Source organism: Anas acuta, chromosome 17 (genome assembly GCF_963932015.1).
Source record: "Anas acuta chromosome 17, bAnaAcu1.1, whole genome shotgun sequence".
NCBI lineage: Eukaryota > Metazoa > Chordata > Aves > Anseriformes > Anatidae > Anas > Anas acuta.
In genome coordinates, this window is record NC_088995.1 from 12,806,250 (window position 1) to 12,810,304 (window position 4,055).

General features: G+C 47.4%; 1 long non-coding RNA gene across 1 annotated transcript; it reads right to left on the minus strand.

Annotated features, from left to right (window-relative positions):
- Positions 1-328: 328 nt before the first annotated feature.
- Positions 329-3,060, minus strand: LOC137841266 (uncharacterized). The gene is made up of 3 exons (XR_011088517.1): positions 2,851-3,060; positions 2,371-2,510; positions 329-1,633 (listed from the first exon to the last, which is right to left on the minus strand). It is a non-coding gene; the product is annotated as an uncharacterized lncRNA (long non-coding RNA).
- Positions 3,061-4,055: the final 995 nt, after the last annotated feature.

The window sequence follows — 4,055 nt, forward strand, 5'->3', positions numbered from 1 at the left end:
TGATGCCCAGGTATATATGGCAAAAATCTCACTGCTCTATTAAAGGCCTTACTGAAATGTCTCCCTGCTTTACAGAAAAGCTCTTATTTACCCCTTGTGTCCTCGGAATAACAGATTACCACAGCTCCTGGCAATCACAGCACAGCTCAGCTCTGTGTCCATATTACAGAATAAAGTACATTACATAGATTGAAAGCTGTTACATAAACCAAACTTTTATTATGGTGGTTACAGTAACAAAATGTCCAAAGGGATGTTTTATATACACAACTTCTCCCATGCTTAATCAAAGTACAATCAACTACTCTTTTTTTTTTTAAAAAAAAAAAAAAAGAAAAAAAGCAAGCAAGCAAGCTTTACTACAGGAATATTTTATTATTTTTTAATCATCCAATACTTTACCACTAATTCCCTATGTTATTAAAGCTTGAACAAGGAGATTGGGGTACGGCTCTTACAAATCCTCAGCCAATTTGGAGGAAGAGGTTTCTAGAGCCTCCACACTGGGCAACTCAGACCCAAATCCTTCACATATGAACAGCCACAAGTCAGGTGCCTGGAGGCTCAGAACCGCCCAGCTCTGCTCATTGATGTCCCCATAGTGTCCCCTGGAGCAGACAATTTGGGTGCAGGGCACAGAAGACAGGCGATGCTTTAGCCCAGACATCCCTTATGAGACCAGGCACATGGAACAGCCCCAGCCACCCAGACCTGCAGAAGGGCTGGAGGCAGCACCTTGTTTCTCAGGGGCTCCCTGAGGGAGACACAGGACAGAGCTCATGGTGTTTGGCTAACACAGTAATGAGCCTGTGGAAAGGAATTAGGTGGCTACAACAGACGTCTGGGGTCCCAGAGCCAAGAAATAACCTGTCCGTCATCTGCACCTGGGACTGAGCATGGTCATGCCCTGGGTGAGTGATTAGCCAAATATAGACAGGGACAGGGTATGGGCTCTGTGGTGGGTGTGCTTTGTGGGGGCGTCACCAGGTGTGCACCCAAACACCCCCCAAGCCCCCCCAGCAGCTCTGGGCACACACAGGTCCCCTCCCACAGGAGGAAAGCAACTTCCCCAGCCCAGCACCAGGCAGCTGTCTCCTGACAGTGAAGCCCTCCTAATTGCTGTCTGGTGCAATTAGACTTATTCCTGCTTGTAATTCAATTTGCACAAGGATGCGAGTTCAGCCCACGGAGTTTGTGTGCATTCCAGCTCCTCCAATTAGCGGCACTTTGTAGCCATTGAGACATCAGTGGTGACATGTGCTGGCTCTGCTGCATCCCTCTGGGACATCGGCTGGCTCGTGGGACTCAGGTGACTCCAAAAGGGCACGTGCAGCACTGAGACACAGGCTGCCCACCACTAGCCAAGTGGCTAGATGATGCTGGGCTCCATGTAAGGAAAGGAGGAGGGAAAGGGCCTAAGAAGTAGCAATCCAGATATGATTAATGCAGATCAGTGACATTTCACTGATCTTTATATATATTCTTGTGGGATCAGAAGCATCTTAGGTGCTATGGGAAGATAAGCATCCTTGGCTAAACAAGGCGAGCTCCTGACATCCATCTTTCACATCCTCTGCTCTGCAGACAGGTACTAGATGTAGGAAAGCTGCTCCATTCCTCTGTCAAGATTTTCCTACCAAGAAAATTTATATAGTATTTCCTTAGCCTTCAGGGAAAAAGCACACACAAAAACCCTACAGTATTTGGAAAATAAGAGATCCACGGAGGCTGTGATTTGAAATTCATCACACCATCATACCTCCTGCTCCAGACACATGCCTAAGGACAGCTACTTCAGAATATATAAAAGTATTTTCAAACTTAGCCATGTCCTGCATGTCTGCTTAGCTCTGATATTTGCTTCAAGAGAAGAGCATCACAGGGACTGCTGTAAAAGCTTTAAAGGCAGAAGAGACCCCTTTGGTGCCAAGAATGGCAGCGCTTCTAGAGGAAGAGCGGCACAGCATTGTATCAATGGGGAGTTTGATAGATAAAGTGTTCTAATTGTAAAAACTAGCAAAAATGAGATCATCACCATCCATGACAAGTGTAGAAATTAAGAGAATTTCTAGTTTCCCCTCCAGCTACCTTTAAATAATCCTGCAAAAACAAAATACTTTTCATTCATTCTGATGCTTACAGGACAGCTGAGAAGATTTAACCATTAAAGAGAGCCATATATTTCAAAGGTTGTAATAAAATATATATAATTTCAGCAGCAATTGCCTTCAGGCAGCAAAGAGAGAGCTGCCTGAGAAAGAGAGTGCCATCAGCAGCGAGATTGCAGGGAGGTCAAAGAGGAAGGCAGGGAAAGGTTTTCCCCTTCATGGATAGGCCACAGGCTTTGGGATGGATCAGGGCAGCACTCACCACCAGTCTGCATCTGGGGAGAGGGCTCGGCTGTCCCAGGCTGCAGGGTGCAAACGGGGCCAGGGCTCACCAGCACAGTGGGCAGGGTCCAGTTCCAGGGAGAACCAGACAGCAGCAGCCACAGCAAGACCCAACATGTACTTTTCAGGAGAGAAGCAAACAACAAAACAGCCCTGTAGCATTAAGAGGCCAGTTATTAGAAGTTCTCACTTACCAGAAAAAGCTGGATGTTGAGGAGTTTCTTTCATTACATATTTATATATATATATATATACACACACAAGTAATTTTCTAAGCGTTTTCTTTACAGCAGGGCTCCACAATTCCAGTAAACAAGACTTTCCACTCTGCAAAAACATTTCTCTTTCTTCTCCTTTCCCTCTCCTCTCCACTCCATCATCTGTTTTCCCCTTTTCTTTCTCACTCTTGCCCCCCACACCCTCACATTTAATACACATGGAAGGTATACAACATGCTTACTTTTCTCCTGTGCCACTTCCCTCAGGTGTGCTCCGTCCCCTCTCCAAGCCATGTTTACTCCATACACCCCCTGCTCCACAGTGCAGTGCCTGGCCAGCCAAGGTGGGGATGCTAGGAAAGCACCAAGCATGGTGTGACCCATTCCTTGCTACCCTGGGGACTTCCCCTGACCTCCAAGCAGCCAGGACTAGTACACTCTCCCAAAACTGCTCACAGCCCTGCGCCACCCCCCCCCCCATATCCATCCCCTACCTCTCTGTGCCCCTAGCAGTACAAGCAGCCAGGTGTGGCTTAAGAAAAATCTGTGGGGCAGGATACAGATCCCCACCTGCAGAGGATCAGCAGACTGATACATTTAAAAAACTGCTGAAGATTTTATACAGGTGCAAATGGGGACTGTATCCGTTCCTTCTGCTTTTTAGCATGCTTTGAGCTGTTCTTTAACAAAATAAATAAAGGCTTTAAACTAACCAGAGTTTTCTACCAAAAATGTATGGCTTCCTTCCCTAACAACATGAGCAAGGTTCTTGCTGGCTGCACGTTCAGCAGCTCACCTTGCAAATGTGGTGCTAAAAATGGGTCCCTCCTGGGCCATGCCCTCGTTGCACAGAGCTTGGATGCTGCCGGGGAGGGGACTCATGGCAGCTCCTGCGCTTTGCAGGTGGAGAAATTCAGAGGTACCCCTCACTCGTATATCAATGTGTTTTTTCTGAAGAAATTAACACACCTGGAGTTGAGTCCAGCTTTATAGCTCTCCTTTAACATGGTTTCCCAAATGTTTTCATGCTGGGAGAGGACAGAAACATCTCTGAAGTGGGGGAAGCTGCAGAGGCCAACTGCTGGGGCATCCAGCCTGGGTGCAATCCTGTCCACCAGGTGCAGAGCTACCAGTGGTGGAGGGGATTGCAACAGTTAGCTGTATGGAGGCAAACCCTTCAACCACTGCGTTGCACCCTGGAAAATAGGAGATGCCATCAGGGAGAGCTCGGCTGGTGCCGGCAGCCTCCCCTGCATCCCTCCTTCCCAGGGACGTGGCCCCGGCCCCTAGAACAGTCATGGGCTGGGGCAAACCTGCTGCTTCAGTTCCCAGCACTGACACGTTGAGTTAAATCATGTGTTTTGAGCTGAGATGCATAAAACAAGCTGGAGAAAATGAATCATGTGGGGAAATGAAATGGTGAGAAATCTGCTTAATAAAACCAACT